The sequence below is a fragment of the Macaca mulatta genome, chromosome 13 (assembly GCF_049350105.2).
Source record: "Macaca mulatta isolate MMU2019108-1 chromosome 13, T2T-MMU8v2.0, whole genome shotgun sequence".
In the NCBI taxonomy this organism is placed as follows: domain Eukaryota; kingdom Metazoa; phylum Chordata; class Mammalia; order Primates; family Cercopithecidae; genus Macaca; species Macaca mulatta.
In genome coordinates this window covers 56,897,330-56,924,570 of record NC_133418.1, presented here as the reverse complement: position 1 = coordinate 56,924,570, position 27,241 = coordinate 56,897,330, and the positions used below count along the sequence as shown (strand labels likewise).

The 27,241-nt window shown below is 38.4% G+C and overlaps 1 long non-coding RNA gene across 1 annotated transcript in view; it reads right to left on the bottom strand.

Moving 5' to 3' along the window:
* LOC106993024 (uncharacterized) overlaps positions 1-26,514 on the bottom strand; it is a 29,504-nt gene extending 2,990 nt beyond the window's left edge. Inside the window, exons 1-2 of the long non-coding RNA XR_001439195.3 lie at positions 26,441-26,514; positions 24,822-24,927 (exon numbers count right to left, since the gene is read on the bottom strand). This is a non-coding gene — a long non-coding RNA (uncharacterized LOC106993024). The remainder of the gene's footprint in view (positions 1-24,821; positions 24,928-26,440) is intronic.
* Positions 26,515-27,241: the final 727 nt, after the last annotated feature.

Sequence of the window (27,241 nt, the reverse complement as noted above, 5' to 3'; positions counted from 1 at the left end):
TGTTATTTCCACCAGTTATTCAAATATTTGTCTACATGTTGAAAAATTAGTCCTTATTCAAACAAGTTTTTGCTTTTAGAGCAAAGACATTCTAAATGTTCAGTAAAACTGGATTCTAGCAAAGGGATACACATAAAAATAAAGTAATTAAAGGCACATGCTCACTTTCTTCTTAGACAAGCAAACTAAAAATACAAAAAAAAACAAACAAAAGCCTACACCTTTCTTCAGTAGACATGGGGCTTCCCAGATTGGACTGGACGCCTAAGCTCAAAAAATGAGGTTGGCTTCATCCAAACATCACCTGCTTTCCCATTTCCCTGGGCTTGCATGCTAATCAGGTTCAGTCATTTCTGAAAATCATGGTTCCGGCTGGTCTTTCTTTTGTCCTTGGCATTCTTAGCCTCAGCCAATAGCAGTATGAAGACATTAACCTTATTAAACATAGATTGTGGCTGGTGTTATTGGAAAGAAGTTTAGTTTGTTGTTCACCCATTATCACATTATAGATGACTTTTATCGCTATAGTGGTCATGTTTATGTGGGTAATTGCCCCCTTTCCATCCAAATAATATAAGTACCATTAGGCAGGAAGGAAAACGAAATGGGAAGGAGAGAGTAGAGTGCATAATGGGAGAAAAGGACTATTTCCTAAATGCTCCCTGACTTACTGTAGGGAACGAATGAATTGCTGCACCCTTCTAAAACTTCAGTGCCCTTGGTAAAAGCAGACAGAGACAGGAGAAAGGGTAAGCATTTTGTCTTTCTGGAAAAAAGGGCAAATTATTATATATATATATACGTGTGTGTGTGTGTGTGTGTATATATGTGTGTGTGTGTGTGTGTGTATACAAATTTTTTTTCCCAAATACCACTCAGTAAACTAAGTATTTCCATACTGTTCCCAGCAAGCAGGGGAAAGCATATGGAAGGAGGGAGAGAGAGATCATACATAACTTCTTCAGAATTGAGGGAGGGTCAGGAAAATACTCAAAGAAATAAACTGTGTAAATAAATACAATAACTAATCCTAACAGCCTCTGAAACCTCACTTAAGGCATAGATGGTGCCTAGAAGCCAAAGTTTCCACTCAGTCAGCAATAGCATTCAAACACATCATCATTTAGGGAGTTGCTTTTTCTCATCATCTGTTTATCCTCAACTGCCCTCATTGTTCAGCACAGTAAGTGCTCAGTAATTGCCTTATGAATGTATAGGAAATCACCTCATTGAGCATCTACCATATACATAGGATTCTTTTTAATAATTATCAAGTTTCAGATATGTTAAAGTTAGGGAAAGAAAATTTGGTTTGGGTCAGCAAGCTCAGTAAATCGGTCTCGTAAAAGAAGTGTGAGGAGAGCATTTTCCATTGACCTTTTCTCCACATTTAAAGTGTCTCTGAATTTGACAGTAGATATCAAGAGATTTGGAAAAGGTCATGCCTCTTGCCCAAGTAGCTCAACTTCCAGTTATCTGCCCCCAAGGAAGTCATAAGAGGTATGAACAAGGATTTATGGTGGAGATGTTCATCACAGCACTATTTAGAATATCAATATCCATGGATACACATGCCCAGGCACAGGGTCAAGTTTAAATTAAGCTGGGATCAAAGTCAAGTCATGCAATGGCCTCCCAGTGACCATTACATGTGATATTTTTTAAAGTTTCTTTAATGGCATGGAAGATATTTGATGATATAATGATAAATGAAAAAAAGCAGGATGCAGTACACTTGACACAGGATGATCAAAATCTACATCAGAGAAAGAGCTACAGGAAGAGAGAGAGACACACACATAAAGAGAAAATCAAAAGTTAACATTCCAAGTCACGATGAGGGGTTACCCCTTAGTTATGAAGGTTATGAGGTTACAAATGATTTCTTTCATCTTTTTAAAATTTCCTGTTATTATATATTCCCACCTTGTTTTTATAGTCAGAAAAAAATAAATTTTTTGTCACAGAATTGTTAACTGTTTAAACCAGGTTAGGAAGTCTAATCATAGGGAAAACAGGAGATATTCTAAATTCTGGCAGCTTCAATTGCCAGAATTCAATTGCCATAAGTTTTCTGTGTGTTTGTTGTTTTGTTGTTGTTTGTTTTTTCAGACAGGGTCTCACTCTGTCACCCAAACTGGAGTGCAGCGGTACAATCGTGGCTCACTGCGGCCTCCCCATTCTGGGCTCAGGCGGTCCTCCTGCTTCAGCCTTCTGCTACCAGATGATCTCTACAGTTTTCCTATGGTTTCTTGAAGACTTCTGTGCATTTTCCCTAATAGCCAACTACTTATGATCTGTGAGTCTGCAGGAGCTAATAATTACAAGAATTTTCTCAGAAAAGGAAGACGGAAAGGGGAGGTCAGGAGAGTACAACTCAAGCCATAGGTTGCCATTGGCTTGTTGGCAAGTCACTTAACCTCTTGAGGTCTCCTTTGTGTCATACACTAGGTAATTTTTAAGCTCCCTTGTAGTTTTAAGTCCAAAAAATAATTATCTTTTCCATGCTGTCCTAGGAGGTCACCACCAAATAATTTGCATTTGGAGCATGTGGACTTCAATTGATCTTCAGTGAAAGAACGGCCTTCCAGTCACTCTGGAGGATGACAGAGGCCAGTCACTCACACTTGGGCCATTGAATAGCCTTCCTCTCACATCTCCTGGTTTCTAGGCCTCACCACCAGGATCCTCTTAGAGTTCTGCTCATCCCACAAGGTGTGATTTTTAACATGTCAAATGCACTTTTACTATCAACAAAGCGTACTGTGCTGGGAAAACAGTGGCCTGCAGCCTTTTCGGAGACACAGCTGCCTTTGAGAAACTGTGGGAAACATTGACCTCTCCTCAGAAAAAATGGTCTCTGACATCAAAATTTGACTGACCACTTCATGGAGTCACAGACTTGCAGCCCAAAGTCCTTGGATGCCAGGTTAGAAATCCCTGGTGAAGAAAGTATTTACTCATTCAACAGGGCCCCAGATGATTTTAAAGCATGCTTCTTTTTCACGAGTAAGATGATCATGATGACTACAAATCACGTAATGAAGGGGCCTGCCCAGGCCCTGTGAGTCAGGAAGAAGGGAACCCAAAGCTGTAATCCTTCAGTGCAACCCAGGAACAGCAAGCCTCAGGACAGCGGTAAGGACCACAGGAAAGGGGGCACATCTCAGAAACCACTCCCTGCTCCAGAGCCCATCTACAAGTGACAGAGCTGCAACCGCCACCAGGGCAGTCTTCTCCTGGATGAGAATTAGGACTCAGGTTTACAATGCCCCAGGCATTATCTCACTGGTCCTCACTACAACTCTCTGTGCTACTATTGAGCTTGATCGTACATGGTACCCAACATCTCCATTTTGTAGATGAGGAAACTAAGTATCAGGGAGGATAAGAAGTTTTTCCAAAGTCACAGAGCCAGCAAATGTCAGGGGCATGATTCAGGCTCTGCCTGGCTCTGTTCCACCCAAGTCAGGCTAACTATTACCTGGCAAGCCCCCACGCTCAGCTCAGTCACAGTGTTGTGTTTCTCAGAAAACATTGCCATAAGTTGAACACAAGTGACACAAAGGAGACTCACGGAAAATTAGCAGCAAGTGGTAGCTGAATAGCAGTAGATTTTTTTTTTTGAGACAGGATTTCACTGTCCCCCAGGGTAGAGTGCAGCGGCATGATCATGACTCCCTGCAGCCTCCACTTCCTGGGCTCAGGCAATCCTCCTGCCTCAGCATCCCAAGTAGCTGAGACTATAGGCATGGGCCACCATGCCTGGTTAATTTTTTCAATTTTTTGTAGAGATGGAGTCTCATTATGTTGCCCAGACTAGTCTTGAACTCTTGGTGTCAAGCAATCCTGCATTGTCCTCCCAATGTGCTGGGATTACAGGTGTGAGCCACCATGCCTGGCTGGTAGTAATGTCTTAATGCCTGATGCTCTCAAAGTTCTGTTTGAGGGAGGAAGTAAGAAGGAAGATAGCCTAGGAACCTCTAAAAAAAAAAAATAGCATCTTTGTTTTTATTCATTTGCAGAGTCATCATTTCTCTGTGCACCCAATGCTGTGAGTGACCAGCTACAGCCAAGGAAACTCTGTAGCTCCAGAACATGGCCAAGGCCTTTGCTGAAGTCCCAGAGCCAGGGAATCACACAGAAGTACATGGCAAGGCTGGCTCTATGTTCCAGGGGGCTGGCTACTTCTTTTAATAAAACAGACTCCCTCTGTCCCCTCAACTAAGAATCATAGAACTTTAAAAATGGAAAGAACCTTAAATGTTACTTGGTTTAATGGCTTCCTCTTTTTCATCACTCCCACCCTTCCTTCCCACCTTTACCATAGACCTAATTTTGTCAAGGAAGAAATTCAAAACCAGAGAAAAGAAGTTGCTTAAGACCCTACAGATCATTGTTAGAGGGTAGAAGTTGAACATAAGTCTATTATGGACCAGGAAGTATATCACGTAATTTACAAATAGCATCTCATTTAAACTTACAGTTATACACTGAAGTAGATCTTATTACACTCATTTTATAGATGGAGAAACTAATGTTCAAGAAGATAAATAATTCACCATGGTCAAAAAAAAAAAAATCATTTGAACATAAATAGCCCTAACCCATAAAGCCAATGCCTTTTTCGAAAAACTCTATAGACCATTAGAGATGAGCCAGAAGTTACCCTGATGATGCTCCTGTGAAGTGCTGGTCAGCGTGTTTAGGTTCCCCTGCACTCCTTTCACCTCTCCCTCTCAGTCTGGAGAATGAACAGCAGACATGGTGATGGATACAAAAAGGAGACCCCTCTGATGGGTGCCGTGGTGACAGACAGCAAAGACCAGATCCAAGAAAGTGCCATCTTGGATGGGATATGTGCCAGAGTGGATGGATGACATGCCCAAGGGTCAAAAGGGATACGTGACATTTCAAAGGTAACAGAATAGTAACAAAATGGATGAGTTAAAAATATATAAATAAATAAATAAAAACTTTTTTTTCTAACAATCTCAGAGTGTCAGCTGCCCACATACAACTTACCATCAATGCTGAGGAAAGAAGGCAATAAAGAATGACAATCCAAGTTCGGTGATGAAGGAAAAAGGCAACAAGATTAAGCTTTCTGCATCAGGCATGATATATAGAAGCCCAAAGTCAGGGTAAAGTGAGTTATAGAAAAATAAAGATTACTTTTTTCACAGCAATAATCAGTTTCACTGTTACCATTTGCATGAAACTGGTTATTCTATCATGCTACCAATTCAGAAATGCCCCATAAAAATTATGCAAATTATTTCATTTGAAATAAGCTTTAAGCCCATTTTAGGGAAAGGAAAAAAGAAGGACCCAAACCATGTACCCATTTCCCATGTGAAACTCATCAACCCTCCTGCCACTACTTGTTATTACAGATTTGAGGAAAAGTAGAAGAGAGAGAAGAGAAGAAAAAGAACCGTTCTAGAGTAATCCAATTTGGGGGGAATTGGGGTAGTGGGGCGGGTAGTGAGAATAAAACTGTCAAAAGAAAAGATAGATTATAGATCGGGTGTGGTGGCTCACAACTGTAATCCCAGCACTTTTGGGAGGCCAAGGCGGATGGATCATGAGGTCAGGAGATCGAGACCATTCTGGCTAACATGGTGAAACTCCATCTCTACTAAAAATACAAAAAATTAGCTGGGCTTGGTGGCAGGTGCCTGTAGTCCCAGCTACTCAGGAGGCTGAGGCAGGAGAATCGCTTGAATCCTGGAGGCAGAGGTTGCAGTGAGCCGAGATGGCGCCACTGCTCTCCAGCCTAGGCGACAGAGCAAGACTCCGTCTCAAAAAAAAAAAAAAAAAGAAAAGACAGTTTATACTTCCCTGTGCCCTTCAAAAACTGATTCAGTTCAGAAATAAGGATTCTCAGAATTCTTGATCAAGAAATCATCTAGCTTTTCTCTGTCATCTTCAGGAAAACCAATGGCTACAGATACATGAGGCCAGTGAAATGAGAAGTTTCCCAGAAGAGATTCTAAACTGCCCTCAGTGGCAAGCCTGCATTAGGACTAAATAAAGCTGATCAGCATGTATCAATCTGTATCTGTGTGATAGATTCATTCATGTCAGTCTCCCCGCTGAAAAACAGTTTCCACAAGGGCAGACTGTGACAGTGTTACAACGTACCAACGTACTCTTCAAAACTAGCACAGTGCCTGACATAGAATCTATCCTACATTAATTTTGTTGAACAAATGAAATAAAAAAGTCTACATCCCAGGAATTGGAAATACTCTGTTATGATTAGATATCTGCACTACACATGAAGTGAGGTAGTGTTATTTGAAAATGGAATTAAATTAGTAAATAAGTTTATATTGCAAATATAGGGCAAGTGTAAAAACACACTTTTAAAAGTATCCTTGGTATGCAAAAAGAGGAAAAAAATTATATAAAATTTTCAACTAAAATGAAAGAAAGCAAAAAATGGGGGAAAAGAAAAAGTGATGAAAAGAAAAGTTATAAATAAAGTAGATATTAATCCAATTGTGTCACTAATCACTTTAAATATAAATGATCTAAACATAATGAAAAGTCAGAGATTGTCAGATGGATACACAATAAGACACAACTATATGTTGTCTACAAAAACCCATTTTAAATATAAAAATACATTAAATACTACATCGCAGTCTTCCTTTTCTCCTATCTCTACCCTCATGCGCACGTGCATGTGTGCGCACACATGCACACACACACTTTTAGTTAAAAAAAATTGTGGCCGAGTGCAGTGGCTCACACCTGTAATTCCAGCACTTTGGGAGGGCAAGGCAGGTGGATCACAAGGTCAGGTTTTCGAGACCAGCCTGGCCAATATGGTAAAACCCCGTCTCTACTAAAAATATAAAAATTAGCTGGGTGCAGTGGCATGCACCTGTAATCCCAGCTACTCGGGAGGCTGAGGCAGGAGAATTACTTGAACCCAGGAGGCAGAGGTTGCATTGGGCCAAGATCATGCCACTGCACTCCAGCCTGAGCAACAGAGCAAGACTCCATCTTAAAAAAAAAAAAAAAAAATTATAGAGCTAAGAATGAGTTACTTCCTATTCTCAGTATACTAGATCCTGTACAATGTATTAATCAAAACATTTACACAAAAGGATTGAGAGAGTTCTCATGGTTTCATACCTTCTGCAAACAGTTCCCACTATTCTGGAACAAAACTGAAGGAGGCACTTAACAAACTTGCTGAAGTCTTGCTCTTACATACACAGACAGGCTTTAACATATAGCTGAAAATCACTTACAGTTTCTCAGGACAGTGATGAAAGAAAACATGCAAATGTAACCCATGTGTTAACTTTGATATTTGTCCCCTAGCCCTGTCAGGTTAATATTTCACACTTGGAAAATGACAACCTCTCTTGTTATGTTGCTTAAAGAAAACCAAAGTTTTGCTTACCTAAATGAAAATAAGGTTGTTTCCACCTTATGATGTCCAAATGGGACTTAGTCTCTTCCCTAAACCTATTACTTCTAATAATTTTCACTTTTTCCTGAAGAAGAAACTGAAATTCAACTTTCTGAACCAAATCAGTCACTAATTGAAATAAATGCTGGGAGGAGAGCATATAAGCATTTTTAATTCAAACAACAAATATCATATGATTAATAATGTGTCATTCAACTTTCTGCTAAACTAAGCCTTGATCTTTTCAGTTGTATGTTGATTATATGATTCCATTTCAAAAGGTCTGCATGAGAATAACTCTGCTTGCAGGAAAACTAGCAAACACAAAGTTCTTATTTGGTCCACCTATGTTCTCCTGCCTCAACTGTTCTTTCAAAAAAAAAAAAATATGTTAGTTGATAGCATATTCAAAATGAGAGATTTCACATATATACCCTGATTTCCAGACATCTCCTGAAAACTAGATCTCTCTATTAAACAGGCTTATCCATTCACCTGGCAACAATCAGCTTGCCTAATAACAATTGCTCCCTTTAGACAAGGCATGTGCTTTCCAGTTTGCCAGTTGCCACCATTCCATATTGATTCCCTGACACTGAGACCCAATGCCAGCTGCCATTTACCATCATGCTTCTGCTGCTGTTTTTCTTGTAATAGAGAACTATTCCTCTGTTATTTGTGTCACTATGAAAAGTGGGGATATACACCAAGAGAAAATCAAGTCTGTTATACTCACTGCATGCTTCCATCATGTACATTCACTGGCCCATCATTTAAACATTTTGGTTTGAAACCTATGCCCTATATAACAGTGATGAAATAGTCATTCACTCTGAAAGTCAAGAGGTGCCAGCCAGCTACAAACTAGGGTTTGTCGAGGTTTGTTCATGTAATAAGTGTAATCAAGATGACACTATACATAGGAAGAATAAAAAGGAACTCCAAGTCATCAAAAATTTTCTGAAAAATCAAGACTTTCCATGTGATGGTGAATATTGAGTGTCAATTTGATTGGCTTGAAGGATGCAAAGCATTGTTCCTGGGTGTGTCTGTGAGGGTGTTGCCAAAGGAGATTAACATTTGAGTCAGGACCAGGAAAGACAGACCCACCCTCAGTCTGGGTGGGCACCATCTAATCAGCTGCCAGCATGGTCAGAATAAAAGCAGACAGAAGAACACGGAAAGACTAGACTGGCTTGGTCTTCTGACCTACATCTTTCTTCCATGTTGGATGCTTCCTGCCCTCGAACATCAGACTTCAAGTTATTCGGCTTTGAGTTTGTTTTTTTTTCCTCCTCCTCCTCCTCCTCCTCCTCCTCCTCCTCCTCCTCCTCTTCCCTTTCTTCTTCCTCCTCCTTCTTCCTTTTCCTTCTTCTCCTCCTCATCTTCCTTCTTCTTCCTTTTTCTCCTTTTTCCTCCTCCTCTTCCTCCTCCTTCTTCTTCTTCTTCCTTCTTCTTCCTCTTCTCTTATTCTTCCCCTTCCCCATTTTTTTCACTTCTCCTCTTCCTGCTCTTCCTCCTCCTCCTTCTTTCTTCTCTTCTTCTTCCTCCTCCTCCTTCTTCTTCCTCCTCTTCCAATTTTTCTTTTTCCTTTTTCTCCTCCTTCTTCTTCTTTTTCCTCCTCCTCTCCCCCATTCTAGAATTCCAGATATACATATGTTTAAATGTTTGATATTGTCACAGAATTCTTGAATAGTCTGTTCTGATGCTTTTGTTTCATTTTCATTTTTCTCTTTTCGTATTTTAGTCTGAATAATTTCTGTAGATCTAGTTTTAAATTCACTGTTTTTTTTCCTCAGATGTGTCAAGTCTATTGATGAGCCTGACAAAGGCATTCTTCATCTCTTTTATTGTGTTTTTTATTTCTAGTATTTCCATGTGATGATTTTTGTCGTTTTCATTTCCCTACTGAGATTATCTGTCTGCTCTTGCATGTTGTTTGCTTTTTCCATTAGATCCTTTAAAGTATTAGTTATACTTATTTTAAATCCCTGTCAGGTAATTCCAACATTTGTGCCATATTTTATTCTGATCTGATGATTGCTTTGTCTTTGAAGCCGTATTTTTTTTCTTGCTTTTTCATATGCTTCCTAACTTTTTCTACATCCTGAGCATGAGTCTAACTTAACTTTGATATCAAAATATAAAAGGACCATTCAAGGAAAGAGTACTGCATGCATTACTAAGCACAGTTTTGGAAAACAAAATAAAACAGTGTATAAAAAGAATAATACATCATGATTAAGTTTGGTTTAACACTAAAAATATTAGTTAACATAATCCAACACATTAAGGGAGCAAAAGAGAAAAATCATGTGATTATCACAGTAACTGCATTAAAAAGCATTTGATAGCGTTTTAATCCTTTAATAATTTAAAGTAAAAACTATTAGGAAAAATAGGAAAAGGGAACATTCTTAACTAATTTTTAAAGTAATAATTTCAAAAATACATAACAGAGAGAGAGATCATCATGGCAGATGGGAGGCAGGACTACATTGCAGCTCCAGACAGAACAGTTTACGGAAGCTCGCAGTGTGAATTTTAACTCCAGATCGACTGCAAGAACAAACCAGCAATCCTGAGAGGACCCACAGACCCTCTGAAGGAAGCAGACTGCCCCTGCAGGACCCAGGAAACACCCCAAATACTGTGAGTGCCCCAACTGCAGAGGTGGGAAAGGGAGACCCTCATCTCCCAAACACACACTGGAGAAGTTGAAGGTCTGTTTGTGGGAGAAGTTTCCAACCTTACCTGAAGCTGAGCCAATTTAGAGTCGAGTGAAATACAGGGATAGAGGAAGCAGCAGAAAGGCTGTGGGCACTCGCTGGGTCGCCTAGCTGGCTATTCCTGCCTAACACCGCAGGGTTCCATTGAAAGAGGAGCAGGGGTTACAACTCCACAGGGAGAAGGAAATCTCTAACTGAACTCTCTAACAATTTGAATAGGGCAAGAAGCCTCCTGGCCAGAACTCAGGGGAGGGCGCAAATCTGGCATGCGGACTCCACAGGCAGGGGAAGAACCAAGCCCTTTTCTCTGGTAGCTGGGAGGTGGAAAGCCTAGGGCAGGTTTTCAACCCCGTCACGCCCTCCATCATGCCCTCTGCCTGGAAACAGATGGGGACTGTTGGGGGGAGCACAGTGGGAGTGAGACCACCCCTTCATTTTGCATGTGAGCTGGGTGAGGCCTGTGACTGCCAGCTTTCCTCCATTTTCCTGACAAACTGCATGACTCAGCAGACAGCCATAACCCTCCTATGTACACAACTCCAGTGACCTGGGAACATCACTCCCATCCCCCACAGCAGCCACAGCAAGATCCACCCAAAGTCCAAGGAGAATCTGAGTTCAATGCCTAGCCCTGCCCCAACCTGATGGTCCTTCCCTATCTACCCTGGTAGCGGAAGACAAAGGGCATATAATCTTCAGAGTTCTAGGACCCCAACCACCATCAGTCCCTCTCTATACTACTAAAGCTGATGTTTTCTGGAAAGCTCCACCTACTGGCAGGAGGCCAACCAGCATAAAAATAGAGCATTAAACCACCAAAGCTAAGAACACTCATTGAGTCCATTGCACACCCCCTGCCATCTCCACCAGAACAGGCACTAGTATCCACAGCTAAGAGACCCATAGACGGTTCACATCACAGGACTCTGTGCAAACAACCCCCAGTACCAGGCCAGAGCTGGGTAGACTCGCTAGGTGGTTAGACCCAGAAGACAGACAACAATCACCACAGTTCAGCTCACAGGAAGCCACATCCACAGGAAAAGGGGGAGAGTAATACATCAAGGGAATACCCCGTGGGACAAAAGAATCTGAACAGCAGCCTTCACCCTAGACCTTCCCTCTGACGGAGCCTACCCAAATGAGAAGGAAGCCAAGCCTAGTAATATGACAAAAAAAAGGCTCTTCAAGTACATGGAAATTAAATAATCTGCTCTTGAATTAGCAATGGGTCAAAAACAAAATCAAGATAGAAATTTAAAAATTCTTCGAACTGAATGATGATAATGACACAACCTATCAAAACCTCTTTGATACAGCAAAGGTGATGCTAAGAGGAAAGTTCACAGCCCTAAGTACCTACATCAAAAAGACATCACAAATTGACATTCTAAGGTCATACCTCAAGGAACCGGAGAAACAAGAACAAACCAAACCCAAGTCCAGCAGAAGGAAGGAAATTACTAAGATCAGGGCAGAACTAAATGAAAAAAAAAAAAAAAAACAAAAACAAAAACAAAAAAAAAAACATACTTAAACAAAGATAAATGAAACAAAAAGCTGGTTCTTTGAAAAGATAAATAAAATTGATAGACCACTAGCAAGAATAACCAAGAAAAGAAGAGAGAAAATCCAAATAACCTCACTAAGAAACGAAACAGGAGTTATTACAACTGACAACACTGAAATACAAAAGATCATTCATAGCTACTATGAACACCTTTACACACATAAACTAGAAAACCTAGAAGAGGTGGAAAAATACAACCCTCCTAGCTTAAATCAGGAAGAATTAGACACCCCCTGCAGACCAATAACAAGCAGAGAGATTGAAATGGTAATTTAAAAATTACCAACAAAAAAAAGTCCAGGACCAGACAGATTCACAGCAGAATTCTACCAGACATGCAAAGAAGAATTGGTACTAATCCTTTTGACACTATTCCATAAGATAAAGAAAGAAGGAACCCTCTCTAATTCATTTTATGAAGCCAGCATCACCCTAATAACAAAACCAAGAAAGAACATAACCAAAAAAGAAAACTATAGCTCAATATCCTTGATGAACATTGATGCTAAAATCCTTAACAAAATACTTGCTAGCTAACTGAATCTAACAACATATCAAAAAGATAATCCACCATGATCAAGTAGGTTTCATATCAGGGATACAGGGATGGTTTAACATACACAAGTCAGTAAATGTGATACACCACATAAACACAACTAAAAACAAAAATCACATGATCATCTCAATAGATGCAGAAGAAACATTCAACAAAATACAGCATCCTTTTATGATTAAAACTCTCAGCAAAATCAGCATACAAGGGACATATCTTAATGTAATAAAAGTCATCTAAGACAAACCCACAGCCAACATAATACCGAATGAGGAAAAGTTGAAAGCATTCTCTCTGAGAATTGGAACAAGACAAGGATGCCCCCTCTCACCACTCCTCTTTAATATAGTACTAGAAGTCCTAGCTAGAGCAATCAGACAAGAAAAAGAAATAAAGGGCATCCAAATCAGCAAAGAGGAAGTCAAACTGTCACTGTTTGCTGATGATATGATCATTTACCTTGAAAACCCTAAGAAATCCTCCAGAAACCTCCTAAAACTGATAAAACAATTCAGCAAATTTCCCATCTTCTATACACCAGCAGCAACCAAGCAGAGAATCAAATCAAGAACTCAACCCCTTTTACAATAGCTGCAAAAAACAAACAAACAAAAATACTTAGAAATATACCTAACCAAGGAGTCAAAAGACCTCTACAAGGAAAATTATAAAACACAGCTGAAAGAAATCATAGACGACACAAGCAAATGGAAACACATCCCATGCTCATGGATGGGTAGAATCAATACTGTGAAAATGACCATACTGCCAAAAGCTACCTACAAATTCAAGGCAATACCCATCAAAATACCATCATCATTCTTCACAGAATTAGAAAAAAACAATTCTAAAATTCATATGGAACCATAAAAGAGCCTGTAGAGCCAAAGCAAGACTAAGCAAAAAGAACAAATCTGGTGGCTTCACACTACCTGATTTCAAACTATACTATAAGGCCATAGCCACCAAAACAGCATGGTACTGATATAGAAACAGGCATATAGACTAAGGAAACAGAATAGAGAACCCAGAAATAAACCAAATAAACCAAAGCCAACTGATGTTCAATAAATCAAACAAAAACATAAAGTGGGGAAAGGACACCCTTTTCAACAGATGGTGCTGGGATAATTGGCTAGCCACATGTAGGAGAATGAAACTGGATCCTCGTCCCTTATACAAAAATCAGCTCCAGATGGATTAAGCACTTAAACTTAAGACCTGAAACTATAAAAATTCTGGAAGATAACATTGGAAAAACCTTTCTAAATATTGTTTTAGGCAAGGATTTCATGACCAATAACACAAAAGCAAATGAAACAAAAACCAAGAAAAATAGTTGGGACCTAATTAAACTAAAGAGCTTTTAAACAGCAAAAGGAACAGTCAACAGAGTAAACAGACAACCCACAGAGTGGGAGAAAATCTTCACAATCTACACATCTGACCAAGGACTAATACCCAGAATCTACAACAAACTCAAACAAATCAGCAAAAAAAAAAAACCAAACAAACCCATCAAAAAGTGGGCTAAGGACATGAATAGACAATTCTCAAAGGAGGATATACAAATGCCCAACAAACATGAAAAAATGCCCAACATCACTAATGATCTGGGAAATGCAAATCAAAACCACCTTACTCCTGCAAGAATGGCCACAATCAAAAAATAAAAAAAAACAGTAGATGTTGGCATGAATGTGGTGAAGAGGGAACACTTCTACACTGCTGGTGGGAATATAAACTAGTACAGCCACTATAGAAAACAGTGTGGAGATTCCTTAAAGAATTAAAAGTAGAACTACCATTTGATCCAGCAATCCCACTACCTGGTATCTACCCAAAGGAAAAGAAGTCATTATTCGAAAAAGATACTTGGATACTTATGTTTATAGTGGCACAATTCACAATAGCAAAATCGTGGAACCAACCCAAATGCCCAACAAGTGGATAAACTGTGATTTACATATTCATATATATATACACACATAGATACATAATGGAATACTATGCGGCCATAAAAAGGAATGTATTAACAGCATTTGCAGTGACCTGGATGAAACTGCAGACCATTATTCTAAGTGAAGTAACTCACGAATGAAAAACCAAACATCATATGTTCTCACTGATATGTGGGAGCTAAGCTATGAGGACGCAAAGGCATAAGAATGATACAATGGGCTTTGGGGACTTGGGGGGAAGCGTGAGAGGGGGATGAGGGATAAAAGACTACAAATGTGGTGCAGTGCGTACTGCTCAGGTGATGGGTGCACCAAAATCTCACAAATTACCACAAAGCATTTATTCATGTAACCAAATACCACCTGTACCCCAATAACTTATGGGGAAAATAAATAATTTTTTTAAAAATACATAATCATATATATAATATATATTAAGTCCCATTTTTAAGAGTAAAATATTAAAAGTATTCCCTTTGTGATTACAAATAAGACAAAAATATCCACTATCACTAATTTTATTCAACAATATACTGGAGATCCTAGACAATACTGCAAAGAAATAAAAAGGATAAAGATTTGGAAAAAATAAAACTGTTGTTCATATACATAACAGGAATCAAGTTTACCAAGAATATTTGATATAAAATTACATATAAAAACCATTACATTTTTATATACTAGCAACAGTTACCTAGAAGGTGACATTTTTAAAACACCATTTATAAAATATGGATTATCTAGGAAAAAATTTACTAAAATAATAAAAAAACTCTACAGAAAAAATAACACTGCTTTTAAAGATTTTTAATGTAAATAAATACAAAGTAGACTATATGGGATTAAAAGACTCCAGTAATAAAGATGTTCATTCTCCCTAAATTGATCTATATATTCAATAGAATAAATACCAAAATCTCAACAGTTTGTTGTGTGTGAATGGCACAGGGAGGGTGAAGAGAGAAGTGAGGAAAGAAATGTGCATGTACGTGTATGTTTGAGTGCTTTGAAATTGAAAGCTGATTCTAAAATTCATGTGAAACTATTAAAGTGTTGGCTATTCTTGACCAAGATAAGCATGAAGAAGAAAACTGGGGAGAGGGGACCTTGTTCTACTAATTATTAAAAATTATTATAAAGCTACTATTATTAAAACAGCCTGGTATAGGCTAAAAGGTAGAAACAGAGAAAATCAAACAAAACAGAGAACCCAGAACCTCAACAATACATACCAGGACAACTGATATATAATTGAGTTGCATTGTAGTTCAGTGGAAAAAATAACAAAATTTCAAAAGAAAATTGTGCTATCAGAATCAGGTATTCTTTAGAGAAAAATTAAAATTTACCTTTATCTACATATACATATACAGGTAATCAATCCAGTTATTTAATCCTAAACACCTATATATGAAAAGTAAAGATAAAATATTTTAGTTAATATCTTCTTGGTATATAAGAGTTTTTAAATAAGACACAAAAAGTAAACTTTGTAATAAATAAAATGAAAAATTAGACTATACTAAAATTAGGAAGTTTTGTTCATCAAAAGACACCACAAAGATAGTGGGAAGATAACCTCCAACTGATAGAAAATATTTGCAACTCAAGTAATTAAAGAAGAATGACAATCCAGATTATAGTATAATTTCTGCAAATTGCTTAAAAAAAAAAGATGAAGAAAAAAAAAGAGGAAGAAAGAAGGAGAAGCAAGAAAAAGAAATGAACAAAAGACTCAACTTTAAAAAACAATATTTGAGGCCTAGCACAGTGGCTCACACCTGTTATCCCAGAATTTTGGAAGGCCAAAGAGCGGGCGGATCACAAGGTCAGGAGTTCAAGACAAGCCTGGCCACCAAAGTGAAATCCCATTTCTACTAAAAATACAAAAGTTAGCCGGGCATGGTGGCGTGTACCTGTAGTCCCAGCTACTTGAGAGGCTGAGGCAGGATAATCGCTTGAACCTGGGAGGCAGAGGTTGCAGTGAGCCAAGATAACGCCACTGCACTCCAGCACTCCAGCCTGGGCAACAGAGTGAGACTCCGTCTCAAAAAAATAAAAATTAATTAATTAATTAATTATAAAAAGGAAATTTGAATAGTCAATAAACATAAAAAGGTTCTTGACCTTACTAATAATCAAAGAAATGCAAATTAAAAGAACACTTAGTAATTACTACACTGGTATGAGATTTGAAAAAATTATGTTGGCTGGGCGCGGCGGCTCACGCCTGTAGTCTCAGCACTTTGAGAGCCCAAGGCGGGTGGATCACGAGGTCAGGAGATCAAGACCATCCTGGCCAACATGGGAAAACCCCGTCTCTACTAAAAAAAAACAAAAAATTAGCCGGGCATGGTGGCAGACGCCTGTAATCCCAGCTACTCGGGAGGCTGAGGCAGGAGAATGGGGTGAATCCGGGAGGTGGAACTTGCAATGAGCTGAGATTGCACCACTGCACTCCAGCCTGGATGACAAAGCGAGACTCCGTTTCAAAAAAAAAAAGAAAGAAAGAAAGAAAATTTTACGTTTTACAATACCAAGTGCTGGTGAGGATGTGGATGCAATGTCAAAGTTCAAACACTGTTTGTGGAGGTATATATTTGCAAAACTCCTTTGGAAAAAATTTGACCATGCCTAAAAATGTAGCACCCATGCATGCATTAGGACCAAGCAATTCTAGATATATACACCAGAGAAACTCATGCCTTGGAAGGTTTGTACCAGTCGTTCATAGGAACATTGCCTAAAATTGGACACATCCCAAATGTACATCAACAGTAGAATGGAAAAAATAAAGTGTAGCATATTTAAAGTAGAATAATATACCACAATAAAATTAAGTACATATCAATAATACATGTCAATGAATTTCACAAACAGAAATGAGAAAAAGAAGCAAGTGACAAAACAATATTTACAGTGTCATTCCATTTGTATTAAGTTCAAAAAGAGAAGGAAATGCAATGCAATTTACTGATGTGCATTAGTGGTAACAGTATAAAGTAAACAAGAGAAATGATTACCACAGAAGAGTAGTATGTAGTTATGTTTGAAGGGTAGAGGGAATTATGTCAGAAAGAAACAAAGAAAATTTCTAAAAAGCTAGCAATGTTCCATTTTATAACCTGGGGGCAGGGATTATTTGCTTTAATCTTATGTTATTTCAATTGACATATTAACCACCATTCTGAATGATTAATATTGCTTACAATTTGTTTTTTTTAATCAAATATTCAGTAGTCCATAACTACTTATTGGTCAGAAAGTTAAGAAGTCTAAAGACAGGAAGTTGTTAAATGAATTAAAACATATTCATATGGATAAACTAGATACTATATAGTATATCATATGTCCATATTCATATTAATATACTATGCAGCAGTTTAAAAGAATATTTATTTAAACTCATATGGCAATATATCACAGACGTACACTAAGTGAAAATGACAAGTTGTACAAATTTCACTTATACAAAAATGGTCAAATCTCAAAAAATATAAAACCATAGCATATTCCCATTTAAACAAATATAAATTTGTAAATGTATGGAATGAGATCAGAAAAAATAGAAAAAATAAACACCAAACTGGTAATGGTAGTTACCTCTACAGAAAGGACTGATGTAGGGTAGAGGTGACATTGGATGGGGACAGGTGAAGAAGTCTAGAGGGAATTGCTTTTAACCAGTATTATTTGCCCTTTTTAAAAAAATATAAGGAACGTATTTGTGCATCAATTGCTTCCTTTGTTAAAAGTCTAGGACTATCACTTCTGCCAATGAAGAATTAACTGCTATGGGAAATGTCTCTGTAAACAACTGAAAATCAGACAAAAAATATGAAATAGTATTCAGACATGTGCAGCAGATAGCACGGGACTATGATCTGTGAGAGAAAGGAAACAAATGAGATGAGCAGTAAAATTAACCCAAATCACCGCCTAGAGAGAGTTTCCAGGCCTCAGTACAGGAGGGAGAACTCAAACAGGAAGAGAATTCAGTCGACTTTTTCTCACTAAGTTTAGGAAACAAAGACAGGGAGGCCAATGTGTCCAGAATTTGCAGACAAGAGTAAGTAGGGCTGCATAGAGGGTTCCGGAGAACTACAGAGGGATGCCCTCAAGTCTTTGAAAAATAATCTGTACATAATATGGGGTGAAACTTTGGAAAGTAATAGATCAAATAATTTTCATAGTTCACATATGGCTAGGAAGAGTTTATGTTCAAATTCCAAACCACCACAGAAGAGGGATCTCATGATACACAGGAAACTGAATAGAGTCCTCAGAATGGGGGTGGTTTCATAGTGAAGCTAAATGATCAGTAGAATAAAGGCTGCTCTGGACATGCCCTAACAAAACTTAAAAGCATGCCTGGAAATGATAAGACTGATATGAAAGTAACATAACTATATGCAGAACAAATTCGACATGCTTTAAAGAATACAGCAAAACCCAGCATGAATGAACATAAAATTCATAATGACTAGAGTCCAATAAAAAGTTATAAGCATGTTTTAAAAAGCAGAAAAATATGACCTATAACTAGGGGAAAATTCAACCAGTCGAAACTGACCCAGACACAACAGAAATAATTAAATTATTAGAGAAGACTTAAAAACACTATCAAAAATATATTCCATATATTCAAGGATATTTCTCAAAACATAAATGGGATGAGAAAAAACGTGGAAGATATAAAAAAGAACTATATGAACTTCTAGGGATATGTATTGATAAATACACTGGACAAGATTAACAGCATATTAAACATTGCAAAAACAAAAAGTGAATTTGAAAGCGTAGCAATAAAAAAATATTCTATGTAAAGCACAAAGAGAAAAAAAGAATTTAAAAAATGAACAGAGCAAAACAAAACTTCAGTGCATTTGGGGAAATATCAGCCAGTCTAACATACATTTAATTAAAGTTTTGAAAGGAAAAAAGGACTAGGGATTGAGACAGAAAGAAAAAAAAAAAAATTGAAGAAATGATGGCCAAAAAACTAAATTTGATGAAAACTGTAAATCCACAAATCCAAGAAACTCAACAAACTTCAGGCAAAATAGACATAGAAAATCACACCAAGGCAAATTATCATAAAAGTGCCAAAAAAAAGAACATCTTAAAAGCAGCCAAATAAAAAATGACACACTTAATACAAATAAACAAAAATAAGAATGTCAGCAGACTTCTCCAAAAATATGCATGACAGAAGACAATGGAGAGACATGTTTAAAATACTAAAAGAAAACACTGTCAATGTAGAGTTTTACACTCAGCATACTTACCTTTCAAAACTGAAGACAAGATAAAGATGTTTTGCGAAAAACAAATGCCTAAATAATTCTTTGTCAGTAAACATGCATTACAAAAAAAGGTTAAAATTCCTCGGGCAGAAGGAAAATATCAGATGGAAATTTAGATCTTCACAAAGGGATGAAGAGCAATGGAAATGGCGAGTATAAAAGACTTTAATCTGATTTTTTAATGTCTTTAAAAAGATAGTTGACTATCTAAAACAATAAGAAAATGGTATTCTGGAATTTTAACATATGTGGAGATAAGACTGAATGCTTTCTCCCTAAAATCAGGAACAAGGTCAGGATCTCTGCTCACACCACTTCTATTTAACATTGTACTGATATTCCACCAGTGCAATAAGGGAAGAAAAAACAATTAAAATCATAGAGAGTTAAAATAATGAAGTAAAACTGTCTCTATTTGCAGATGGCCCAATTGTCCACATGAAAAATCCCAAGGAATATACAAATAGCTACCAGAACTAAAAAGTGAGGTTAGCAAGATCACAGAATACAAGATGAATATATAAAAATCAATTGCATTTATATATACTAGCAACAAATAATTGGACGTTTACTTTTAAAATATAAATATACCATTTACAATCGTGTCAAAAATATGAAGAGTTAGAGATTTGTCTAAATATGTGTAATACTGACATACTAAAAACTACAAAATAAAGTATTGCTAAAAGAAATTAAAGATCTGAATAAACAGACATACTATGTTCATGAATGAAAGACTCAAAATCATTAATGTACCAACTTTTCCATATTGATCTAAGGGTTTAATACAATCGCAATCAAAATCACAGCAGTCTTTTTGCAGAAACTGGTAAGCTGATTCTAAATTTTATAGGGAAATGAAATGACCTGAAATTGCTAAAATAAATTTGAAAAAGAAAAAGTTAGAAAGTGTTCACCACCTGATTCAAGACTTACTGTAAAGCTATAATAATTAAGTCAGTATAGTATTTATATGAGGATAGACATACAGATCAGTGGAACAAAAAGGAGTCCAATAATAGATCTACTCAAAGATGTCAAGGTTATTCAATAGGGAAAGATAGTTTTCTCCAACAAATAGTGCTGGAACAATTGGATATCCATTTGGAGAAATAACAAGCCTAGACACTAACCTTTCACAATACATAAAAATTAACTCAAGAAGCATCACACGTCTAAATATAAGAGCTAAAACTATAAAACTTCAAAAAAAATCCATAAGAAAAAATATTTGTGATCTTGGGTTAGGAAAATATTTCAAAAATAGGACACAGAAAATACAAAGAGAAACATGACAAATTAGACTTTGTCAAATTAAAAACTTTTGATCTTTAAAATTGACTATTAATAAGAATACAAGCCACAAAATGGGTGGGAGAAAATGTTTGCAAAATTTGTATCTGATGAAAGACTTGAATCCAGAACATACTAAAAAACACAATTCAATAATAAGACAACTTGATTTTTTAGATGAGTAAAAGATTTGAACAAAGAAAATATGAATGGCAAATAAGCACATAAAAAGATGTTCAACGTCATTAGTCATTAGAGAAATGCAAATTAAAACCACAATGAAATACCACTATACTCTCTCTGAAATAGCTAGAATTAAAAAGACTGACAATACCTAGGATTGATGAGAATATGGAGCAACTGAAACTCATACATTGCTGGTGGGAATATACAATTATACAGCCATTTTGGAAACCATTTTGGCATACGCTTATCATATCACTCAGCAATTCTACTCATAGTATTTACCCGAGAAATGGAAGCATATTTCTATACAATGTTTTGTGTGCAAATGTTCATAGTCACTTTATTAATAATAGTCAACAACTGCAAATAACCCAAATGTCTATCAACTATGAATAAACAAGCATATTCTGGTATATCTACACATTGGAATACTACTCAACAATATAAAGGAAATAGTTCATGCTACATAAAACAACATCGATGAATCTTAAAAGCAGTTTGCTAAATGAAAGAAACCCAAGACATACAACTACCTAACTGTATGATTCAATTTATAAGAAATACAGGGAAGGGCAAAACTAAAATGATAGAAAGCCCAACGGTGATTGCCAGGGACTGGAAGGAGGCAGAGGTGATTAAAGGGAAAGAAGCATGAAGTAGATTCTGGGTTGATGGGAATATTCTTTATCGTGAGTATAATGAGGCAGTGATGATAAATATTTGCCAAAACTTAATGAACTGAACACTTAAAAGGGTGAATATAACTGTATGTAAATCACACCTGGAGGGAAAAGCTGATTAAAAAAAAAGTTTAAGGAGATAAACAGGAAAACGAGGCCAATGATTATAATGTAAATGTCTAACGCAGCAGGAGTAGGCAGCTTCTAGAATCTTTCAACCCTTCTACCTGCTGCAGCTGCTGGATTGGATCATTGGATCTGTTACCAATTAAAGAAGCTTACAAATGCTGAGAAGATATTCTGTAGCTGAAAGCACCACCTTTCCCTATGTAAGGCTACTGGGGAACCTTTAGAAATCTTCTACTCTTGCTAATTGGCCAGGTATGGATTTGCTGAGGTAGGGAGGGGGTAAACTTGCAGGTGATACTGTGCTTTTATGTCTTTCATCTTATTAAACTCTCCCAACAATCTGAAGGTAAGTAGTTATTTCCACTTTGCAGATAAAAAATGGAAAAGGCCTAGAGAGAAGAATTTGGGTTTTTAACTTTGAAAGGGATCACATCCATATCCAGACACATTCTCATGAATTTTTGGAACAGCAAATCATAGAAAAAAATCTCAAAAGCATCTAGAAGAAAGAAAAAAAAAATTAGCTACCTCTAAGGAACAACATTCTGCCAATAAATGCTCAAGGAGTTTGTAAAAAGAGTCTTTTGTGCGTTTCCGAAAGCTACATCAGGTAGGATTGAGAGAAAATGGATAGCATCCCCTTTAGGACTGGTATAGGAAACCAGAGACTTTGTAAACAATAGCATGACAAAGAAGCCAAGGAACGTCAAGGGAAGGCCCAGAAGCCAGGGTGACTACAGCAGGACTGAGAAATAGGCCTGGAAGGCCAACTTGGTGTCACACTGCAGAAAACTTTATGGCTGAGAAGAAAGAGTAATGATTCTCCCTGCAGCTCTCTGTCCCGTGCCTCATCTTTCTATGACCTTTGAATTTCCTACTCTCTCCCCAGAGACCTACTGATCCTCCTAACTAGAGAGTCTAGCACTGGGAAAAGGAAGAGTCCCAAGTATATCCACAACCACTAGCCTGGTAGAAAAGAACAAAGAATCCTCATGAAGATAATGTTGCAAAGGAGAAAAGACAAGGTGTATACAGAGAAAGCACAGGAATTTGTGAAGAATAACGAACAGAGCTAATATCTGCTGGCCTCTGTTTGACTGTCCTGTGCTAATGTCTAAGATGCTTCAGGATTTACAGATGATGGTACACTTCTTCCACTCTCCCCTAAACCCTCCTACCCTAGTTGGATTGGAAACTCTTATTTTGATCTTCAAGTACACCCTGAGAATAACACCAGCACTACAAGTATAAACAAGTAAAGGCTAGTTGAACTACCCAAATTTTCTGACGTTCTTTCTCCTAGTTTCTTTGCTCCAGAAGTCCCAAACTTTTCCATTCCTGAAATTAATTCTCTTCCTTTAGCTTTGGTGCATTCCTGACCTTGCAAGGTTCAAAGCCTGCCATGTGTTGTGGTCTAAGCTATTCTCTCCCTCTTTTGCTTCTAGATGAAAGACAAGGGGAGCTTTGGACCCCAGGAGTTGAGGGAGCGGAGGTGGCCCACTCTCTGGCTCAGCTTCCTCTTTTATTTCTTTTGTTCTCCTCAAGTATCTGAAAACAATTTCAGATGCATCTCCCATTGGCATGGGAGATCAATCTGACAATAACTGCCCATTAGGTCTAGATAAGCGATTCATGCCCAACTGCACCCTTGGCTAGTGTCTGATATAATTTTACTTTATAATCCTAAAAGAAAATTTGCCCCTTCCCAACCTTAAGTCACATTACAAACTCTCTCTCTACCTTGACATTACAATTAGCCCCATTATCCTCTCCCAATTCCTGGAGTTCCCTGTGTAAACAAAGAGATAGGAAAAGGAAATTCTGCCACACATCTAACACTTCACCAACTTCTGGTTTATTTTAATGCATTCCCAGAAAGCCTCTAGAGGGCAAGCACCAAGCCTTGTTTGTTGTTGTACTCTGCATGTCTGACAAGTACTTGCTACATGGTAGATGCTGAATAAATGAAAAACGAATACCTCATAGTTTGCTTAAACTGGAAGAATTATACAAGATTCCTTCATGCACAGACCTGCAGGCAAGTCCATGAAAAGATGGCTCTCTGTCGGCTTTCAGCATTCCATCCACTTCAAACATGGCTCCAGGTACCAAAAATGCCCTCATATTTTGGTGCAATGCACAGTCCATACTGGAGGGATGGGCTATGGTTTTCATGGTAGGATTTAATGTGTGGGTTAGACTGTCAAAAAAGGAAAGGAAGGCCAGGCGCGGTGTCTCATGCCTGTAATGCCAGCACTTTGGGAGGCCAACGTGGGCAGATCACCCGAGGTCGGGAGTTCGAGACCAGCCTCACCAACATGGAGAAACCCCGTATCTACTAAAAATACAAAATTAGCCGGGCGTGGTGGTGCATGCCTGTGACCCCAGCTACTCGGGAGGCTGAGGCAGGAGAATCGCTTGAACCCGGGAAGCAGAGGTTGCAGTGAGCCGAGATTGCGCCATTGTACTCCAGCCTGGGCAACAAAAGCGAAATTCCATTAAAAAAAAAAAAAAAAAAGGAAGAGAAGAGAAGAGAGAGAAGAGAAGAGAAGAGAAGAGAAGAGAAGAGAAGAGAAGAGAAGAGAAGAGAAGAGAAGAGAAGAGGCAGCAATGAGAAATGTTACCTACAAGATGGCGGAAGACCAGAGGGGATGGTAAAGAGCCACAGGAATGAGAAAAAGAACGAATAACCTGCACTCTCCATGTCCCCCACTCTCACAGCTATCTAGACTTTGAATCCACTGGAGAAGCAGCTTGGTTTCTGCCCTTCCTGAGTTCACGGGCTCAGTCTCCTTGCGCTCCTACCTTTTCAAGTGTTCAGTTCCCTGGCAGACAAACCAGCAAAGTTCTACCATAGTTCTATTTCTGTCGCTCCTACGCCATATGAATTAAAAGCACATCAGTGAGAAAATTAACTGGAAGGAATAAAATTTCATGGCCATTTGGCAGCCTCATGGTTCAGTGCTACCAGCGGCCCCTCACCTTTGGCTTCGGGCGCCGTGCACAAGCCAGCTCCCGTGGGCCACCAGCCACCACCCACAGTGCTCTTCACAGTCATGGCCTTGGTAGAATGATCAGACCACTACATCTGCAAGGAGGGAAATCCAGGTCACCGAATGCCTTCCCTCTCCTCTCCAATCCTCTAGCCTATTTCCTTCTACTCAAAATCTCCAGCTATCAGTGCAATCTCATCCCGCAGATCTTTTCTCGAGGAAGATGAGAGGAAGGCACCCTCCCCGCCCATCTCCACTTTTGAAATGACTCCAGGAGTGCCAGCTGTACAGACTTTTCCAGAAGGGTGTCGGAGGAGAGCGTGGCGCATTCAGAGCACCAAGGCTCCCTGATTATGCAAGGCACACAAGAGCGCCTCTATTCATCACCTCGAGGTAGACTATTAAATCTCTGGAAGCCTTCCACACGGTTTAGTAACGGAGATCCATTATGCCCTCCCTCAGGTTCCATTGAGCACCAGCAGACAAACATATGGTGAGTAAGTTCTAATGGAATTCCACACCACATGCAGGCTCTGCACAGAGCTCTGTGCTGGAGGGAAGCTGGCCCCAGGCAGCCTTTGATGGCAGCTCCTCCAAGTGGTTTCTGCAACAGGATTTTCCTGCTTTCACCAAGTAAGGATATGAGGCATGGAGAATTTATTTCCGTTTTCTAGTAAAGCGTTTGGTGAGGAGTGTGGACATCTTCTTCTGTCCCCAGCTTGTAGAGGAGCTTATTAGCTGACTTTGGGTAGGTCACTTGGCCCCCCCAAACCTTTGGTACCTGTCTGTGTAAAACTGCCACGAACAATACCTGTTGTCTATTTCACAGGTGTTGTAATAATGAAACAGCTCAATGGACATATGATGTTTTGGAAAGCATTTCAGATTTGTATCATTATCACAACCCGCCCCTGGATTTCCCGCCTCCAGCCCACGTCTATAGGCTTCCTTCCATACAAGAGCCAACTGCATTATCCTTAGGAGAGTTAAAAATAAAACAACAAATCTAGAGTATTGATGATATTGATAACAAGAAAATGAATTTTCTACAACTCAGTAGTTTTACAGTTCCTTTTTGGAAGCCATACCTTTTAAAATAAAAACCTATCTTCTCTCTTTGTCCTCCCTGTCTCCCATCTCCCCTCTCCTCCCCCTCCCCCGCCAAAAAGTGATTACGGAGTGAGAGCCATACTGATTATTTTGACTGATCAACTGGAGAAATTTAGATAAATTTGGCTTTTCATTAACTGCAGCTGTTGTTTCTTTCAGTGCTTAAATGCAATTTATCATTTGAATGTGCCGGCTGAGGAACGTTGCTTGAGTTTTCCTTTGCTTTCAATCATTAGTCCTAACAGTATAAATCCAATTTCTTTAGTTAGCCTTTAAAAAGTGTCCCATTTTCTGTCCTTTATGATTGCTCTTATTGAAATATTAAGTTTTAGGATCAGTTCTCTATCACACACACCACTATCAACATACTACTATTCAAACCCAAATCCAGCTTCCATGCCCTGAAATCACAAGTGCAAAAGCCCAAAATCTCTCAAGGCAGCTCTCCGTCTCCGTACCTCAGTCCCAGCCCATCACCATCCCCACCCACCTGCTTACTTAGAACAATGTTTAATTTGGTCACCAGATTCAAATATGCAGAAGTAAGGCCTCACAAACTCAACAAGATTTCCAGCTCCAGTGCACAAAAAGAAAGTTGTGTAGTTCCACATGACTTGACTGTGAATGAGAGCCGTGAAGTGATAAACGACCTCCAAACAATACTGGCTTCTTTAAATTAAACTATTATTCATTTATACAGGATGATGACTCATGATTATCTGGACAGGAAGAGAAAAAAAATGAAGTAGGAGGAGATAGCCTTAGAACTTGTTTCCTGTTAATGTTCTAAGAGTAACATCATGCTAGTCTTTATGTGGTTTCTCATTATTCCTAGCACTTTAGTTACCAATTTAATTATTCTATTGTTTCTCTTGGAAGAGTAGGAGGAGTAGACAGGCTACATTTTCTTTTTTTTCCACACCATGATGGATTAAACGTCAAGAATAATTAAATGCCACAGGTTGCTAGCCAACAATTGAACGCTGACATCTTTTAGGAGAACCTACCAAGGAAAGGAGAAAATAGAAATATCCTAACATCTCAGTGTCTTTGCTGACTTCATTTACATAGGCAGGGATCCCAACATCTTAAACTAAAATGAAAAACAAAAATAATAACAGAGCCTCTCCAAGCTAATAATTATTCTGTGCTTGGAATGAGAGTGTTCAGAAGAACCAGACATTTATGTCGAAACGTTTTACAAAGTAGGAGAAGTCCTGTGCACTCTGGCATATGAAAACAACAAAGATCGTGGATCATCCCAGAGACTTTAGAAACAACATGGGGCCATTTTCAAAG